Raw genomic sequence first — 20,935 nt, 5'->3', positions numbered from 1 at the left:
ACTGAAGGTGTCTTAAAGGGTTGTAACTTTGTTTTTTGAGAGACTGGATGCTTAATGTCTTAATCAGGCCTTTAGGATTTCTCTCCATGTGGTCAGCAAAGAATGCCAGTTTTGTCATAAAATGTAGTTGTGCTCTTTTGACTCCTAAAGAGGATCTTCAGGGTCGTCTTACGGCTTGTGTTGGATGGTATTTTTGAAAGGAGTAGAACTTGGCTATGTAAAAATAACACATTACAAGTGTCATTTGAGAGTTCAGAGAGTTGTCTGGTCTCAGACCTGAAGCAGCTGAGCTATGGATTACTTCTAACACTTCAGGATACAACACCACTACAAGCTGAGGTTAATAGATCAAATTCCTAAGTCAGTCAGTCCCTGATTCATCTTTTAAGTGTTGTTCCAGGTCTTCAAAGTAAGCCAAATTCTCTACAGCAACAAATGTTTCTACTTCTCTGAGCATACTGAACAAGTAAATAAGTCCAGCAAAATCCAAATGCATTTTGGCAAGCTAGGATACTGCTGGAAATACTTGCCAAAATTGCCTTGGCAAAAGCTTTTCTCTGTTTTCAGTACATTTGGAATGAAATCAGACAAGATCTCAGCTCTCTCTCCATGGGAACCTTGTGACTCTCTTAAATATTCCTACAACTGGGTGGATTGTGTGTAATGAGTATAGCTGTAGAAGCACTGGGTGCCGGGTGGTTTCCTTGCACAGCATCCCTCGTCTCTGAGCTGTGAGAACTGGGTTATAGCCATATTAGCGGAATCATTCAGATGCTTGTTAAATAAATAGGAAAGAAGAACCATGTGTGCTTGTAAACGTTACAGTGCAAGGACAATGCTTTCTCCAGTGTTTAAAAGTTAGTAGTTGTTCTGTCCAAGTCTGGCCTTGGTGAAGGTCTGATCTCTGTAGACAGAACGCAGTCAGGAGGGCTTCTGGGTTAACAGCCAGGAGATTAATGATCTCTTTGAAACAAATCCCAGAAGATGGAAGAACCAAAGAATAATGGAAAGAAGTCTACGCCCTCCAGTGTATTTTTTTTTCTTCAAATTTCTTGTGATGCTGATAGTAGCACAAATACCTATTAGATGCTACTGTTTCAGTTTAGGCTGTTGGCTAGGAGTAGGGAGCAAATGGTTTGGGGCATTAGTTAAGCTTTCCAGGTATATGTGGCGATATGGAAAACAGTATTTTTATACTTTGTTCTAACAGTAAGCAGGTAAAGAAAGAGAAATAGATGATGGCAAACAATAGCATTGGGGGCAGGGGATGAATAAATTGCAGTCTAAAGAGAGCAAGAAAAGTGCCATGGAATTTGAAAGCTGTCATAGGTCTTGCTTCCTCTCCTATTTTTTAATTTTGTATTCCTGACCTGACCTGACAGAGAGTAGAATATTCAGGCTGTAGCAAGATGCTGGTGTGGCCAGTAATGATGCCTAAGATGGATGTTCGAAGCAATTTAGATGCCAAAAATTAGACGGCATCTCCCTCTGGAGGTCTTTAAAGGCATCTCTATCTGTGCAGGGAACTTTGTGCTTATTTTAGGAAGACCGCATCATTAAGTTCCTAAACCTTGGAATTATCCTGGATGCTCTAGTCACCTCTACCCCACCCTGCATGTTCAGTAAAAACACAATATATGGCAGAACCAGACTGGTCACTGACTGAATGGGAGAACTAACCTGTTCTGTATGAGTGGGTTTTATGCGCCATACTAAAGAAAAGTTGATTAAGGCAGTCCATGCAGGCAGGTTATATAGAAGACTGGCAAAAAGGTTCTAGTCTAATCTTCTGGCAAGTGAATAATGGATCTAGGCAAAAAATTACATTTGGCTGCTTCTTCAGCAGATGGGACCCTAAAGAAGTGACTGCAAGGGCCAAATCTCTTACATAGCACCAAAACCCCAATAATGAATAGCCTAAGATTATTCTACAAGTGATAGCTATCTTCTTGTCAGTTGGCGAAAGGATAAAGGATGCATTCTGTTCATGACTGATGAAAAACATTTAAGTTTCATACTTCTGCACCAAGTTTCTATGTGTGCTCCTCTCTCTCTCTCTTCATAGTCGGTGAAGATGTAGTTGGTAGACTCAGGGGGGTCCTGGATAGCAGCCCTCTGGTCACCTGCCTAAGCCTAGTGCCAATTAGGATCTCTAAAGCATTGGTAAAAATTGCATAATGCTGATGGATACAACCTGGGACCTGCAGGGTTTACAACAGAGGCAACTGGAAGTAAGGTGTAACTCCCAGGATGTTTAAACTGACAGCAGATGCCTATGTCTAGGTACCTGAATGACACTCAGTGTCTGCTGTAGGATAAGCTGAATCTTTCTGTAGGCTTTTTTGACTGTAGAGGAAGTTTATGTGCCTTTATATGGTTTCGGTGTTTTATTCAGAGTTGAATCCTACCCTAAATGTGTTTGTCTTATTCTTCTTGAATCTCTAAATAGCCAGGCATACCTGTTTGGATAAAACCTGCGTAAGAAGTTCTTGGAAGAATCAGGATTTCACCTGAGAATGTCAAAACAGCATACTTTTTATAGGTCCATGCAGCGTTACATTGTGGTGAAGTGTTGACAGTGTTCAAAGATAATCTGGCATTTCATTCCCAGAGTAAGTTTCTTTTCCCTTGAGTAAGTCTCTCAGGATTTAGTATGGCTTTTATTCTTTTTGAAACTATATTGTCCCTCCTGTCTGTCATCTAATCCACGTGGATGTTTTTCCCTGGATCTATGCAGAACACGTGGGAGCTTTGTAAAGTTGGTAACACTGTGTTTGTCCTCTACTATCTGACAGCCTCAGGACAGGAAGCTAAAGGGTTTCAATTTCAAGATGGATCAAGCGGAGCATATTGGAAACCTGTAAACAAGAAGTCTGATCTCCCCTCTTTTTTTCCCCTTAAGTCTGCACCATAGCAACTATCTACATGGAATGATTTCATGTCTTGTATGAGGAAATCTGTAGAGAAGCCTTGTTGTTCTTTTCATTTCTATCACAAAGATATGTTATATGAACATATCTGGTGCTGTCTTGGAAAGTCGGGTGTTTCATTCCTGGGAGGAACTGATTGCAGATATCAGCTTTGTTAAAAGATCTTATTTTTCTGTTACGCTTCCTTCCGTGTCAGTGTGCCGAGTTGAGAATCCCCATTGTAAAGGAGCTGTGAACTCATACTGAAAAATAACGTGCAAATTTTCTAGTCTGAGCATTTCTTCTCCTCAACAGGAAGATCTTCAGGTTTTACACATGTTGGTTAATGGAATGAAATTAGTAGCTTTAGGAAAAGGAGAACGTGAGTGTTTCAGTACAGAGTTTGAATAATTAAAATTTGGAACTGAACACATTTTTGCCTCAGGCATTTTGCAGTTGCTGCTTATGAGGACAGTGTTATTTTGGAATGATTTGGCTCTTTTGTTAGTATCGCTGATTTAAGACTGGTTTAGCTCTTATACTTCCAAGTGGACGTATGTTGAGGGGAAGAAGGGGCAACTGTTTCTCATTAGGACACAGACAAAAAGCTGCAAGCATAAAATAAAGGTATGGAAAGCATATTCCTTGCAGTAGTGTCAGCTGGACCCAGTTCTAAGCCTGTCTACTACTTTTCTGTGGTTATACATGGTTTTGTGTTTTGTTTTTGTTTTTTTTTTTTTCCACTGCCAACTGACTGTTTGATATTCATGAAGGTGCTTGCACAGCAGGGCTGAAGCTTACATATTCCTGCCTGGGTACTCACCCTGAGGTGCACATGGTTTGCCTTGTGTTCAGAAGTGCTTGTTGTCTACAACTTCTCTTTGCTATCTAAGCGTACTCATTCATCGTAGCTAAAATAAATGTAAAATGTTTCTAGGAAGAGTATCTCGTGCTTTAAGTCCCTCAAACTTCTGGCACTTGCTCTCTGTCTGGGAACATGGGTGACTAGACTTGGTCGTATCATTGTCAATGCTTCTCTTGCAGAGAAGTTTTCTAAACCGGTGGCAGACTACACTTGCTAGGTGTATTGAGTTACAAGGTAGTGTTATATGCAGATATGTGTTCTCCTCTGTGAAAGCTGTAGAACAAGCAAATGCTCCTAACTGCATCTGTAGAGAGTGTCTGCTGTCTGTTTTAAATACTGGTCAAGTATCTTTCTTCCTAGAGATTCAGTAGCTCCTAGAAAAACTTGTACAGTTAAACTTTGTAATGTACGGATACAGCATTTTTGCTTTAAAAGTAAGTAGTTTTTAACTTTCTAAAGATGTTTTCACGGCTGCAGCAAATCTGTCGTATGAAGTATGTGAGTGGAAACAGCATGTGCTAAAAATTGCATCATGACCTAAATGAGGGTTGTGACATACATCATATATTGAGAAATAGGTTTGCATTGAATTTCAGTTGCTTACTGAAAAGGACGTCTGAAGGTATAAATCCTCTAGTTTTCATTGTAGGCAATAAATCATCTCTCTGATTTGATTGCATTTTGCCTTATGTTGCTAATATTCTGCTTTAATTTGCTGGAATTGATTTGCTGGAACCAGTTTTCCCCTCTTAGGAGAGAACTATCAGCTGGTGGGATGAAAGTTTCTTTGAGCTGACCAAAAAAGTAACTAATGTACCTTGAATGCAGTAATTCTTGTAGGCTAGTATATATTATGTTTTTCTACTATGGTTTGTGTCAGATCTCATTTTAAGTTTCCAGTAACTTTAAATTTGAGAGTAAAATATTTGCATTTTAGAAAACAAGGTGTATGCTTTCAAATATGGTCAGAGAAATTACTATTGTTGCAGTAAATTCTGTTGCAGCAAATCTGTGTCAACTCTCTACCTTTCTAAAGAATCTGAAGACACATAATGTAAAACCGAACATCATTCATTCTTCACGTCCACATTTATCATTTCAGAATGGAGGATTTTATTGTTTTAGAAATTAAAATCTGAACCTAATTTAACTTTCAACTTCCTCTTTGGTTCCCGTTTTAGCATCTCTCGACATTACTGTTGTGTTGGTGGGAGGTGTCATGTTGCTGGGCTCTCGAGAGCAAAGTTTCCTGGCACTGGCATGAACAGCATCAGGACAGATTTTCTGTTATGAAGAGTCAATTCGCCAATTGACATGCTTCTTAAATTCGGTTTTTGACCTCTGCTGAAGTGGCTAACAGTGACGGCAGAATCATTTCTGATACTGTCCTGCAGTAGCTTCAGTGCAGCCTGTGCAGCCCGGCTGGGGCTGTGAGCAGGCAAATGTCAGTTGCTGCAACTTTGAAGAGAGAGTAGAGTATTTCTAGCTAGAAACATAAGTCAGGAGAGGAGAGAAGGTAGACATCACAGCTTTTTCATCTCATCACAAGGTGCTCTGATTATTTCGCATAGCCTCCTAACAAACAGCCTGTGTACACTTGCCATCAGCCCTCTCTTCGGGTTTGTGTTTAGCGCAGAAGGTAAAATCGGGATGTCGCTAAACCCTGCCTAACATGTCAGTTCTTCAGATAAGACCCATAGAATTGCAGCACTGGTCAAAAATATCTCCAGAAAGGAAGTACCCAAGCTGCTTACCATCCCTTTCTTCTCTCTTTAATACTTGGCAAGCTTTCACTTAGATTGGTCAGGAAGTTAATATGGGGTGGTAGTTGGAGAGGTCACTTGCAATCTGAAATACTAGCTGCCTGCTCTCATCTTTAGCCAGGAAGGGCACAGGCAGAACTGTAGACGGTCGCTTGATTTATATTTTTTTTTCCCCCTTTAATTTAATTTTATTTTTTTCCTATGCTGCTTCTAAGATTTCCTGGTGTTGTAAGCCTTGGGAAAGAAAATGAAGCCTCTGTCCACTGTTTGATGGTTGGGTCTAGAAGGGGTTTCTTGCAAATTACTTTCTGTGGGAAGTAGCCTGCTAATTTTTGTAGCAGAGAGAAGCTCTGGAGGTGAGTGGCACCATTCCAGGTTAGCACAATGATTCACAGCCCTGAGCCGGGCAACAGGATGCGATTTAGCAGCCTTAATGGGGGAGGAGGCATGGAAACTTTTTAAAATTTTATTTCCATTGCCAGGCCATTTACTTACAAAAATTCTTATGCTGGAGCCTGTCTTTGCCCTTATCTTCTGCTGCTGACCCTTGAGTTTCTTCCTTACTGCTTCTCGGAGGGAGCCTGGATATCCACGTTGCCTCTGACTGATGCTTTTTTTGCCTCCTGCTTCCTACCAGCTGTGTCTGTCATAGTCATCAGGTGGGTTGTAGGGCTGGAAGTGAGGTAGAAACAAGAAAAAAAGGTGATACATTTTTCTCTTCTGCCTGCTTGCTTGTCTTATCCATTGACCATATGATGTTACAAGTTTGATTTGTAGGCAAATGCATGCGAAGAGCAGCTTTCTGCTTCATTCCTGTGTTAGTAACTGAGATTGAAAACACTTAAATTACCAGATGGACTGGGTTTTCCAAAAGTTATAATTCTCATGAACTTTGTGAAGCTTAGAGTTTATATATCCTACTCTTGGATTATAATTGTCTGTATTTATTTAAGGTACAGCGCGTACTATTTTGATGTACTATTTTTGATGATCGCTGTATTGTTCCACTTCCTTAAAATAAATAAAATAAAAATAGACTAATACTTAGCAGAGTGCTAAGTGGTAAAAGGTTGATGCTAATTAAATAGGGTTGCCAAAGTGCATGTATGAAGAATTACAGATGGTGCAGAAACTTTGTAAATACTTCAGCTACCCTTGCCTTTAGACTGCCCAAACTTTGTGAAAATGTAAAGTTTTTCAGTGCATTTAAAATAAAAAATTTAAAAAACACAACAAAAAAGTATTCCTTTATCTTATATTGGCACTACTTGGGCACCTCATTTGTACATGTATAAGTTAGGCAGCAAGAGGAGAGGTGGGGATGGAAATAGAGAACTGTTGCTAAATTGGTACCTTTCAGTTCCTTTGTTCAGCATAAGATTTACTTTAACCACAGTAAAATAGATGTGGTTTTTAAAGAAGCCTCCATATAAAAATAACTTAAAAAAGTATCAACGTTTGACTAATGCTTGATTTACTACTTTTTCATGGAAAAAAAAGTACTGCTGCTTTTTTTTTCTTTTTTTCCTTCAAACTATTTTTGTTCCAAAGTATCAAAAACTCTATCAGTGACATTGCTGTTTCTGTAAACACTGTCCATGGGCTGGCTCCAGGACTCTGTTTGTTCAGAGCGTGAGTTGGGAGACTCCCTTCCAACGGAGGAAATGGGCCGATGCGTTAAGCTCTCACTGGAGATTGTTCACATCCACAGAAGCTATATCCTCTGCAGGAAAACAGAGCCTGGATTCGTGCCACAGCGTGTCCGTGATGTTAATGAGTGGGAGAAGCCGTGTGTTCGTTGCCTGCTTCAGCAGTAATCTGCTAATTCAGGGAAGGAGTGAGAAAACAAAGTGGAGTTTAACAAAATTTAAATGTGATACTTAATCCTGTTAGCACGCTGAGAGGAAAGCTTTGTGTTGCGATGGTGTGGGGAGAGGAGCTATTGAATTTACCTGAAATCTATGCATTGGGAAGAGCCAGATCAAACGGGATCTGGATCCATGCCCTGTTTCAAATATATCTTCTTTGCCAAGTAGAAACTTCAGCTGAGTTTCTGTAAAACTGAAGCCCTGCTCGTTTTCATCCTGCAGCAACTGTTGTTTGATACAGATGAGCAACTTGATCTTCTTGGGTTGCTCACATACCATAGTGATGAGCCTCACTGAAATACTAATAAAGAAGTTTTAAGTTTACTGCCTATTTAGGAGAAAATAAAGTATGTTCAGGTGAGTTTTGTTACTATCTTTATGCTGAAGTTGTGAGGTTTAAATCCTTTTTTCAGTTTCAGGGTTGCTGCTTCAAGTAATACCTATTACTGCTCTCAGATATTTTTTTTTCTTTTGTATTGCTAATTTGGCAGCCTGAGCCTAAAATGGGTTAAATGACTTTATAAGTTGTCAGTCACATGTTCAATGTGACTGCAGCACGTGGTGGTGCTTAGCACTGTGGTTTCTGTGAGATCCCTGACGTAGTTCTGGATCGCAACGGGTAGATGCACCAGCGGGAGCGTGGGGCAAGGCAGCACTGGTGGGGCTGCTAAGGCAGTAACACCAGTTCATTGCTTAAATCTTTTTTGTAGGCAGCGTGAAGAGGAGAGGAGGGAGAAGGACTGTGAGGGAGGCTGTGGAGTTGGAAATGGCATTTCTGTTAAGACACGACATAGAGGAAAGCACAAATGAGGCTTAACAGAAACTGTAAGTTTGGGGGCAGAGGCTGACATCATGTGATAACTGGAAGTAGAGAAGATGGCTTAATAGGGGGGAAAGATGATTGTAGACCTTGATAGGCCTAGACCATGACAGTAGCTGTTGAGTCAACTGAGAAGGGGTAGCCATAAGAGGATGTAAAGGGATGACTACTTAGACTATTCTTTCTGGCAGTAGTTTGAGTGTGTTACAGTCACAGCAAGATTTTTGCCTTTCCTTCATTGGAGAACATTGTGTAAAAGTGAACCTGGAAGAGGAAGAGTCACTGGATGGGACAGAAATGTAAGGATCAGTTGAAAGGGCCGCAATTTTAGATTTTATGCATAAAGAATCTGCAAGACTGGGGATTTGTCTGGGTCTGTGGAGTTGCAAGTATTAATGATGTGTTTGAGTTGGCAGGCGTATTTTTCTTGAAGTGATGGAGAGATGAGGAAAGATTTCATATGTACCAATGGATACAGATTTGGAGTAGAGGCAGTTTTCTGGACCATGTTCACAAAGGTGGAATTTTTTTTTAAATTGTGACACCCAGAGACTGGATGTCCAGAAGAGCTTTTCAGGATCTCCCCTTTAAAAACAAATGGAGGATCTTCTGATAGGGAAGGAAAAAAAAAAAGTAGCAGAATAAGAGAGCTATGTCTGGACTGTCGCAGAAAAGGTGATTGACAACTCAAAATGCATGGGGATGGAACAGTGCAAATATCTTTGGACTTTGGGAAGAACATTGTTAGCTAAGTTAACCTGAAGAAGGTCTAGGATGGAAATAGAAAAGTGAAACTTGAGGTAACTATCGTGCCTAGAGATTAAATGAAAATCTGGGTAGTGAATGAAGAGGTGAGGAGATTGATCTAAGATGGGGAAAACAGCTAAAGGATGGAAATTCCCTAAGAATGCATACTTTTCCTTAAAACTTATCTGTAAATCCTTAAAAAAGGGATATCATTATAAACAAATGAACCAACAAAACTATTTTAACATGGTTATAGTAACCATAAGCGTTAGCAATAGGAAATGCTTCCTGCATTGCTTAATTCTTGCTCTGTGAATTTAATAGTACTCCTAAACCAACAGCAGCAAGAAAAATTGACTGTACAAGTCTTTCAAGCATTGTGCCAAACCTCATTCCTACTTGTCCACATAAAAATGACAACGCTTCAGGTTGGCAATTTCCCTTTCTTAAAAGCATCGTTATCTAGAACTTTTTTCAGTAGAGGAAAAAAGATGCATCCCTCATATTCCATCTGCTCAGTCATGCAAATACTGCCTTGTAACCATTGAAATGCCAGCCTCTATCAAAGTCTCACAGCTTGAATGCCATTTGCTGCAGTTCATTCAGCAGCAGAGCTAGCTGCCTGGTGGGTGTAGAGGAAATGTTAGAGGTTAGCTGAACATAGTTTAGGTAATTTAGAGAAGGATGCAAAAATCCTTTGACACTCAAGGGTGAACTTTTAAAGATTTTAGGAAATGAAGTTGTGCTAAATAGTAACTGACTGTAAGCTGCTTTCTACTCAAATTTTGCTGCTGATGTGAAATCTTAAGTAACTTTTAAGTGCAGCTTTGCAGTTTTGCTCCTGCAGAAGCTGAAATTCTTCTTTACCTTCTTAAAACTTTGATTTTGAAGAAGTTACATTTCCTAGGGAAAAGGGGCCAGCTACGCTATTACTCTGGCATAGCTGGCTACAAGCTGGCTGTTGAGACGTACTCTTGATGCTAGTAATGTTCTTGAGATTTCCTGAAGAAAGAGTGACTGGAATAGTACTTGTCACTTGGGCATATCGAACTCGGACTGAGCAAGTGGCACATATAAAACTGAGGCATTTAGGGTTGGTTTTTGCATGTTTTGAATGTGCAAAAAGTGGGGGGAAAATGACTTGCAGAAGAGCTGTTGTAGAAACAAGTGTTCACGTGTAGAAAATTTGAGGGAGAGAAGTTAACAGAGAGAAACTATGAGCCTCAAGGGTCTTCGTTACAATTAGAGCCAAGACTCACGAATTAAAAATTCCAGTTTAGAGAGTGCACATAAATTACCTCTTGTTTTAACCTGACAAAGACTTGCAGTTGTATGGAACAAAATAGGAGTTGTGCAAACGTTTCCTGATGAAACTCAAAAGCAAGGTGAAACATGCTTGTAGGTTTTATATTTAATTAAGCACTTAGTCAGGTTTGCAACAGAACTTGCCTTCCCTCCAGAGTCCGTGATCAGACTCTTTGGAGAGAAACTTCTGAGACTACATAGCTCATCTGAATTGGAGGGAGGTTCCAGGGCTTAGTTTAGGTACGAAATTAGAGGCACTCTTCCTTTGGACATAATTTTGATACCATGTTAAGTGGCTTGGGGGTTTTCTGTGAAGTGATTTACTTCAGATTCATTTTTTGCGGTTGCTGCTGCTCAACTACTAGGTAGTTTGTACTCCGTCTCCCCTTCAGAATTATATAAGGTAACTGCTTTTTATTTCTCTTTTCCATATTAATATCCAAGTTTGTCCAGCATCTATATTAAGGAAACACAAATGGTCCAAAAAAGCCTCTGTGTATCTGTATTTTTGCTGCTCTTCCATTTTTACTCAACTTGAGATATGAAACTGTGCAAAGGAAATCTAAGAGTGCAGTAGGCTTAAAACTGAAGTTGAAAACTCAGAGCTGTGCTAAAACTACCTTATAAGGCATGACACAGATGTTTCAGTAAATTCTCTTCCTAGCCATCAGCCTAAGAAGTTCATTTTCTGTTCATGGTTTTTAACTTAACATAAAGTTCCCTTTGATTATTTCATTTTCAAAATTCTTTACATTGGACTGTAAGAATATACGTGCACTGAGTTGACTGCATTTGGTAAGAAAATTGAAGGGGTTTTTGTAAGGTCATGCAATAAGCCAGTATTAAAACCATAATCCTGATTTCTTATATTACTTTTGTACCTAAGAAATGAACTAAACCCAAAGCTCTGCTAATGTACAGTTCCATAGGTCAATGTATGTTTGTTGCTTTGCTTACCTGCATATGTCTCACAAAATAACAATCAGGATGTCACCAACATCCAGTGGTTCTATGCCAAGCAAAAATGACATTAGTTAGATTTCTTAATCACTTGACAATTCTTTTCTTCATTTCTACAAATTCTGGTGTTCTCTTAATACGTGTTTTTGCTTCAGAGTAAGACTTGTTGATTGTGGTAGGACAGAAAGCTCGATCTATAAACTAGCAAAGCTGAAAATTCTCACTAAGACTAAATAATATAGGTTATGTTTGGGATGGGGGAGTAGTTTCATTCCTTTTTTGATCGTTTTTAATCTATGCACTAAAAAATCTATGCACTAAAATAAATCCTGCCCTTTATTTAAGTACCCTGTGAAACTTTTCTAGTTAGTAGCTTTAGTAGCGAAGTGTGTAACTGAATTTGGACATTGAGCAGCAAAAATGTTTTTGTGCCACCTCTGTCTTGCTGAAACTAATTTGTACTATTAAGAAATTGTAAATGTCGATATTTATTTGTGTGAAGAAATGAGATAAACACTTCTGTTAGAATTTTCCAAGTAAAATCATCTCAGCTGGAGATGCTTCCCAGATGTTTTTCTTGTCAAACTTTGTGCAAGTCTTGTCAAAAATCAAAGGGATGGGGAGAAGGTGGAGGGAGCCTCTGCTTGTAGCACAAGGACAATCATGCTAATGCTTGTTTTGCAGAAAAGCTTTTTTATTTAGCTTAGCAACCTCATTGCTAAATATTCCCCAACACTTTGCTGCATAATCTAAGGAGACTAAAGCTATTTATGAACAGAAGGAATGCGAACATGTGGGGCAAAGACACATGCCATAGCTAGAGAGACTGACGAGTGTGAGGGAGGAGGGCACTGAACCTTAATTAGAGATTATTTAATATCAAGCTGGTTCTTGATGTCCTGTGGCACTAGAAACTGATGCCTATTCTTACAGCTTTGTATTTATTTTTTTAATGTTGATAACAAGCAAATGAGATCCTATGGCAGGCCTCAAGGGCTGCTTCTCCATATGAAAGTGAGACTTTCTATTTTGTGTGATTCTTTCCATTCAGGACTGATGGCAGGGCTGGATTTGTGTACCTGGACAGTTGCAGGGGGTGTTAAATAAATATCCTTATCAGCCTGGAGTGGAGGGTTGAACTAGCAATTCTCTAGGCTGTGCTGACATCTGGTGGCAGTTTGTATATTTATATAGCATTTGAAATGTTTTTCATTCAAAGATGGGGCAATTACCTATCTACAGTGTGCTTGCTTTTGTATTTTGGGCTGTTCCACCGTATTTTGTGGCTTCTATGTGGTGGCTGTTCTTCTCCCAGTATCTTGCTTCTGACTCCCGGGGAAGAAAAAAGTTTAAAATTGCTGGAACTAATGTTTCTTTTAGCTAGTTTAAAAATGTACTAAGGACTTCAATTTCTTTTTTTTTTATTTTAGTTCTCTGTGTGTGTCATAGCAGTTACATGGAAAAGGAAACATTATTTATTTTATGTTTTTCCCCTCCCTTCAAAGTGCTGCAAGGTGGATATTTCATGAAGGAAATGAATGGGATAGTTTTCTTTCTTCGAAGCCAAGGGCACATACGGTTGCTAAAGGAGAGCCCTGAGATCCACCTTCATTTTTAGGTCTTCCCCATCAGACAGAGCCCCTGTGACTCCTCCTTACATACCCAGATATCTAAGTGCATGTATCCAAAATGTAACACAGAATGATCAGGACAGGAAAAAACATAGAATTCATTGGCATGGGCTTGAAGTAATCTTATAAACGTGCCAGGGTTTTTTGGAGAGAGTTGCTAACAAATCATTGTTACCAGGACCAGAAGTTGTTCACTGAAGCTGTGAGCCCTTCCAGGAGCAGGCAGGTGAGAAGAAAAACTTGGCAATTTTGACGGAAATGCTGCTTCATGTAGTAGGAAAACAGCAGAGGTGAGCAGTTTGTGGTCTTCACAGCTACCATGTAAGGATGAAGACATAAGAAGGGGGATCCACCAGACTCTAGCTAAGCTCTAAGGATGCCTGCCACTTTGCCTGCTCCTTCCCAAGTCCAAATCTCAAATCTTACTTCAAATTGACATGGCTGTGGTACTTTAGATGTTGTTAGTTGCTTTTTGAGGGGTGGCAGGTCAGTGAAAGAGGTAATTTGGGATATATCTCCAAATGTAAAGACCACACAGTCTTTACTCCAGGACTCCACCAGGCAATGAAGGAAGCATTTTAAATACCTTGAAGTCTTTCCTGGACCTACTGTTTAAGCTGTCTGTGTTCAGGAGGGGGATACAGCACAAGTATTTTGCCCCTCAAGTGGGTCCCTGCAGGTGGATCAGGTAGCCTCTTTGTAGGCAGATTAGCCTTCCCTGTGTGCATTATAGATGAATTTTGAGGAAGGTTTTTGGAGACCATTTTGAAGTCTTTTCATTTGTAAAAGGCAGTATAGGAAGTCTTAGTATGTACATAGTGACTCATTACTTTTGCTAGTACCATAATATCCATAATGTTCAGTGATACTTCCCCCATTTTAATGGTGTGTCTGATGCAGAGGTAGCAGAAAGATAAGCTTTTTCAGAGGGCCATGAGTACGTGGAAAGTAGCAGGATGTCAACTCATCTGACAAGGCTGTAAAGGTGTTATACCTCACACTATATATAACTTTCTCCCTGTTTACAAACTGGGGGTCATTTTTCTTTATTTTCTGGTCATCGACTGTTGGGTGATATAATTGAGTGGTTCTTGACTACAACAAATATTCTGCAAAGTGAGCAGTGAGTAATTTGTGTATGTTGGCACCCAGCTTCTTGTCATCACTAGAAATTAAATATCTAACTTTCTAAAGAGGGAAGAGAACAGGTTTTCTTTTTGGTCCTTCCCTTTTGTGCTTCATTGTGAAATGAAAGCGAATGAACGACTGCAGTCTCTTTATAGTGTGGCCTGTATTGTGCAATTCAGAGTCTCTTTCTTCCGGGTGATGGCGGGGCAGTGCTTCAGTTGGGTTTTGGGTTGTTGGTTTTTGTTGTTGCGCTACATTCTTTTAGTGGCTGCTTCCTTCATAACTCTCTGTGTTATAGTTTATCCTTACTGTTGTGATAGCTTTGCTGAGAGCATGACCACCCGTGTGGCTATCTGTGTAGGTAGTGCCTTCCATTAACTCCCCCAGCTGCAGAATTTTAGCCTAGCTTTGTGCAGGACTTGCTGGCAAATCACCAGCTTTATTTCTTCTCAGACACCTATAGAAGGACATGCTTTGTAATGAAAGCTGGTGGGGTGGTTTGGGTTTTTTTGCTGCTGAGTACCCAGACATAGATGAGGAACTGTGCCTAGCAAGTGGTAGGCATCTATTTTGGCAAAGGGATGTGATGTATGTAACTTCCTACCCCTCCCCAGGTATCTCACCTTAGAAGCATCATCCAGACTTCATAAATATTGGTTATAATAAAATAGCCGCCTGAATTGATTTGGAAGTCAGAGGTAGTCAATAGAGAAGCAGTAGAAATATACTGGACCTGTGCTTAATGTAATAATTTAATTGCTGTCATGTTCTCCTGTCGCTTGTTTTGAATGTAGGCCCTTCAGAATAAGAGTTACTGTGTTGAGTATAAATGCAGTTCTTACCAGAAGATTTCCTTAAATTGTTTGAAGTTGTTGTGACTATCTGGTGGGAAGCATATCTGAAATATATACGCAAAACTGGCTTTTGAAGTCCTAAGTCACTTGTATCACTCATTTAAATCCTAAAGCCAAAGAACATACAGTAAGTCTCAAAAGTGTTTGGGATTCCATAATAATATGAGACAATAATACATTGCTTAGTTTTTATTCTGATTTTTCTTGTTCTGAATTTCTGGATTGTTTTTCCTTCATCTGTTTGAGTATTTCCCTGTCACTGTGTCATTTGCCTTGACAAGTTTTCTTCCTGTGTGTGCTGACAGTATGTTGCCTGTTATTGCCCTGGCTCTCATAAATTTTCTTAGATATGAGGCCAACAGCTCCGATAGTTCATAGGCTTATTTGGAAGCAGAATTCTTTGTTGCTATAGAATAAAGCCAAAGCAGACATTTTGGGTTTTTTTCCTGCTACTTTTCTTTTTAGCAAATACAATATCCATGCTCTCTGAATTTACAGAGTTTGGGTTTTTTTTTGCATTAGGGACATATTGGATTTTTGGGCGGAGGTAATTTTTTTGTTTCCATTTATTTTCCAGTATTAAACTTGGGAAAACTGATTTAATGTTAGAGGGTCTAACATAGGTTAACATTTTCAAAGTCAACTGCCTGATGTGAAGCCCTGAAGTTTGAATTGTGCAGGGAAAATAATAGTAAGTAGAAGTTTTAACCAACATTAATAATAAATGCAAATCCAGATGATATCATGATTGATGGTAACATGAACAGAGCCATTCCATCAATGGTCTTCATATAATGGTGAGAACAGTACCAGTATTGGGGCAACCCTTCTATGGCTTAAGCTCTCAGATAAAGCTCCTCTGCCTTTTCAATCACAAATTAACTTTTCTTAAAGTAGGTTGCTGTGATTCTGTAAGACGATTCAGGTCCCTAGTCACTTGCACATGTTTTTTTGCATGTGCATTTTTTTTTAAAGTTGAAACGATTAATAATCTTGTCCCGAATGTTTCTTATGTTGTACTAAAACCTGTTTAAGTGGATTTTTTTATCTTCTGAGGATTTTGGCTTTTGTTCTACATGAGAAAAACTTTCTGTTATTTAAGATTACATTCTCATTTTTTATTTTGTTTTTTTCCTTTTCCCTCAGAGGCGATATATTTAAGGAAACTGAATACTTAATCTGTTTCTGAGCAGAAAATTTAATCTCAAACATACCTAGACTGCTGTTCAGTCATCTGTTGTTGTATAACTGAACTCCTAAATTTACCAAGCCATGTCTTTAAAAGTATCCTTTTCCTCACAGCATTCAAAGGTGTCACAGAACCATAATTCCTCTGATAATTAAAAGTAAGCCAGATATTGTAGGCATTCCTCTAAGCCAGCACTCTAGGATATTGCTTTTAAATTGTGTTAAAAGCTTTCAGTCCTTTGGAAAAATTACAGGATGGCTTTTACTTGTGGAATGCAAATACAATTTTTCTGCTTGATTGTTTGTTTGTTAGTGTATTTATGTGCACTTATTAAAATGGTGAATTCTCTCTTTTCTGCAGGCACAACTTCAAGACATTCAGGAGTACTTTGGAGTGAACTGGCAGGAAGCCTTGCAAGACATCGGTGGCAATGACAGTGGCTATCCTCTGGAGATGCTGAAGCTCAGCTTTACTTTGAACTTCTTACACCTCCCAACTTGTGCACAAACGACTTAACATTGATTGGGATTCATACTGTATAAAATAGTCATGGGTATGGTTTTTTTCCTCCCTTTACTTGACATCTGCATGTTTCCGGCAATCAGTGATGAAGTCTGTACTAGGTCTGCTGACATTTGGTCTGTTTTCAAGAGCTCTGAGTGACAGGTACTGTAAACATCCTACACTCTCAGCTGTGGAAACTAAGAAAGCTGGGAGAAGGCTGTTTACTCTCCCTGCCTTGGAAATCGTCTGGAGGACAAGGATAGAATATTGTGAGCTCTGTGTTGATTGTATTTCTGACAGCCTGTATTTCATATTTTACATTATGGTGTCAGTAAGCAAATAATAGCATTATATCACGTCATCAGTGTCTCGTGTTCTGACTGAGGTCAAAAGGGCCTTACAATATGCTTTAACTGCACTGCTGGCTTGAGGGAAACTTAAATAGTAGCAATAATACATTACAATACTTTCATCCTTAAGCAGTGATTAAAACAGACCTGTCGTACTGTTTGTTTATAGGTGGTGGTACATACAAGTTACAGTGTAGACATCCTCAGGTTGACACGTTAGCAGTGTATTTAATCAAAATAATCCTTAAATGTTTGGTTCTTGTTTTCTAAGATTCACTCAATTCTTGTTTCCTACCCAAACGGGCTAGAAATAGAGGTCAGAAGGCAAAAAGGTTCTAGGGGACTTCAAATTTCAGTTTCTTTTTGAAGAAATTCAGAGATGTCAACACTGATTAACTCCATCTCTAAATTAACTGAATACAGATACAGAGGTATTTACCTTAATGTTTTCCACTTGCTGTTCCCTGCCACTTGCCCCCCAGACTGTATTATTCTTTGTACTTTGTCCTGGCAATCTTTCTCTTCCTCTTCCTCCTTCTGTTTCTTTCATTCTATTTGCTGTTAGCCAAGTAGAGCTTCTAATTTAAAATGTAGAATAAGCTGGAAAAAAAAAATTCCTTTTAAATCTAATATCCTGCTGGCATGGTCTAAATCCTCATGAATTGTAGTCAGCTCTTCTTAAGCAGTGACTTTGTCAGAAAGAATATTGTTCCCCTCTTTTTTTCCTTTTTTTCTTATTTATGGGAAGGGAAACCTTTTGTGCTTTCTCAGAAATTTTTCATAGTATAGTTGAATTCAAAGATCACCTTCTAGCTCCTTTTCCAATACCATTCTTATGTCTTCAGATCCTGCTGCTTCAGCTTTTTAGCAAAGGCATTTAAATATAAAATCTTTGAAATAAGGGCTGTTCTAAGAGTTTAAATATCAGGGTTTGGAAAGTGATGGGAGTGGGAAGACAACGGGAAAATGGTAAAAGATTGTATAAGGATTTGAAGTAGTACTTCTACGAAATGGACAAAAACGAATTCAAACTGTTAGGCAGAGCTAAAAAAAAGTAAATTCTTTGAAGCAATAATTATTTTTCAGGCTCTGGCTTGCCTTCCTTTTGGAAAAAGGAATTGGAGGGGAAGCCAGAGTCACAGGGCCCGTTAGAGTGCTGTAGCCAAGGAGTAAGCTGATGAGTGAAAAGAAGGTTGAGGTCTGGCTGTGCAGTAACAAACACCAGGGCTTCAAGTTTGTGGGTTTTTAACTCATGATTTGTGTAGTAATTTCTAAGAAACACAGAGTGAGCTTCCTAAAATGATCGTTTTAAGGAGATATTAGCTGTTCAGACTAGTCAAACGATAGAGGGTAGCATTTCCTAATACACATGGTTCCCTTGGCAGAGAGATATCTCCAAGGGTGATGGAGTACAGAGTTACATCCTCCACTGCGTGACAATACTGATTGTAGGCTATGCTGTCGAGGAAAGACAACCTCCTGAAAGGAGGTAACATCCTGAATTTGTGGGGTTTGCTTTTTTATATTATTCTTATTTAGATTTGCTTTAGGTTTGGAATCATTATTTTGTGTCAATTGGAAAAACTTCTCTAAATTTAGCTTGACCTATTTGTACATTTCATAGTGAAATTGCATCCTCTGTTTCACGAGTGTAAGTTGGGACTGCTGGAGTCTTTCTCATACATTCTTCCTTGGCCACGCTTTCCTGCCCTTTTACTTGTGCTGACATTAATGTTTGTTTAAACTGCAAGCTAATTCAGTGGCTTGACCTTGCTGAAAATTAAATAAGCAAAATGGCTTTTATGTGGATCAGCTGAGTAATGGCTCTACCCCTGTGCTGTGGCCTAAAATGCTACTGAAAATGTTAATCCCTTCAAATATGGCCACTTTTCTGAAGAGCTAGAACAGGGTTTATTCTAAATAGATTATGAAATCCTAAAACAATAAAATGGTGAAATGACAGGATTTTGTGTTTTATTTGATATTAAATTCTTCTGTTAATGCTGTTTGAATGCAATTGCAAGCACGGTGCTAAAATAAATTCAGATAAAATTGTTTTAATTAAAATTTTTCATTTTTTTGAGCACCATTCATGCTTCTCTTTGAAAGATTTGTTTGTAAAATCTAATAACTAAATTGTGTTGGTATTAGGGAGCAACCAGAAATTTTGCTACCTACAGACCTTTAATTGTAAAGGTATCCTCTGATGTACTTGCACCATGCTGAGCACTGTATAAATTGCATTATTTCTAGATCAGAGAGGGTTTTTTTCCCCCAGGTATCACTTGCCAAGCCAAAGGCAAACGTTATGTCTTTTTCTCTTGTTAATCTCAGACTTCAAAGAGTTTAAGATTCTTTACAGTCTATCAATTAAATATAGAGCTTTCCCATTGTGAAAAAACATACAGGGCTGTTTCAAAAGCCTGTTGCCAGTAATGAGTTTTGGATTGGGTCCATGGAGAGGTAATCTGGATAGCTACCACAGCAAGTCATCTGTGGGAAATTGCTGATTGTAGGCATGGGCTTTTTTTTTTTTTTCCTCTTGAAAGGTGGTTCTGCCAAGTTGCAAAAGTGACTTGCTCCAAGTGATTCTTGGCACCACCTGGGACAGTATCATTCTTGCATGTTAAGCTCAACATGCTGCATTGATTATGTTTGTTTTTTTTTTTTATGAGGAAGAGGAGGATAGTTCTTATTATCATGTTTCCTTATTTCTAAAGTTAAGTTCAGGTATTGTAATTTTCTCCCTCAACTCTTAACACAGAAGTGAAGCAGAATTGCTTTCCTTTTTTTTTTTTTTTAAGCTACATTTTTTATTACATAGTCCCTCTAGGTAATTGCCTAACACCCAGTTTAGGTAATATAGGGAGTGACTGTGGGAAGAAAGAATGTGTGGGAGTCCTTGGGCAGAGCTGTTGCTTGTTTGGGGATTGCAGCCTGACCTTGAGGTTTACAAGTGAAACATTAGAAAAACATTGTATTAAAAGTTTAAAAGAGCTGCTAGTGAGGGAAAGGAGAGGTGTAGGGGGAAGAGAGGTGACTGACTTTGTCATCCAAAGGGGGAAAAATAATATACTGTTGATTTTAAGTGTAAACACTTCCTTGATGATACAGTGAAAGAGAGCAGCAATTGTCCTTGATGCTTATACAAAAGTCAAGTTGTTTTTTTATGCAGTAAATCTCACTGTCACTGATTCTAATCCAGTGCAGGAGAATTTAAAGGTCTATGACAAGCTGTTGTGCTTTGAAGACCTATATCTAAATTGAAGAAGGAAAAAAAAAAGGTGTTTGAATGAAAGAGAGGAAGAAAAACACATTATGGGGACTTCAGTCATAGCTGCCCCTGAAATGAGAGAGCAGATTCTAGATTTGAATTTTCTCTGTGCTATGATTGAGATGAAAACATGTAAAAGCAACTGTCCTTCTGCAAAATGCAAACAGGTGTGGAACATCTGTAATACAAATATTATGCATTCATATGCAAACAAAGATTTTAAAGCTTAAAAATACATTAACTTAAAATCTGTGCAAGCACTTCTTTGACTCAAGCTTTCTTCAAAATTAGTTTCTGTTTTTTAAAAACCTTTTTTGTAAACTGATTCTCTTAAAAAGCCCTTTTAATTAAACAGAATGGAAAAGCTGAAGCTTCTTTTCTCCTTGTGTGAAACTTTTGGTTCTTGTCAGCTCTGGGCTCTATCCAAGACCTACTTAGCTACAGTTAGGCTTTTGTTTCCTTATTTTTTTTTACCTTTAGTTTTAAGGATGTTATTGTGAATTAAATGGAAATACGCTTTTGTAGCAACCACTTTATATAATAAGCAAACTTCAGCTAAGCATTGCAGTCTATAACTACAAAGTACCTCAGAAGAGAAGCTGAGGGCTTGCTTATTTTAAATAGTGTAATATGATAGCTAAATTACACCTTATTTAACTCCCCAAAAGGGAGAGTAGAGTGAGGCTGCGTTGCGTAACCCTTACGTTTGCAACACTGACTCCACTCCACAAGAGGATCCAGTTTTGTTCCTGCTACAGTTAATAGGGG

General features: G+C 38.8%; 1 long non-coding RNA gene across 4 annotated transcripts in view; it reads left to right on the top strand.

The window, feature by feature from the left end:
* LOC140648864 (uncharacterized) overlaps positions 1–20,935 on the top strand; it is a 55,504-nt gene that overhangs the window by 19,897 nt on the left and 14,672 nt on the right. For all 4 annotated transcript variants that reach the window (XR_012041365.1, XR_012041363.1, XR_012041364.1 and 1 more), the window contains exon 3: positions 16,400–16,592. This is a non-coding gene — a long non-coding RNA (uncharacterized lncRNA). The remainder of the gene's footprint in view (positions 1–16,399; positions 16,593–20,935) is intronic.

The sequence above is a fragment of the Ciconia boyciana genome, chromosome 3, assembly GCF_034638445.1.
Source record: "Ciconia boyciana chromosome 3, ASM3463844v1, whole genome shotgun sequence".
Lineage (NCBI taxonomy): Eukaryota > Metazoa > Chordata > Aves > Ciconiiformes > Ciconiidae > Ciconia > Ciconia boyciana.
Note: the sequence above shows the minus strand (reverse complement) of the source record. Positions and strands in the feature narration are given on the sequence as shown.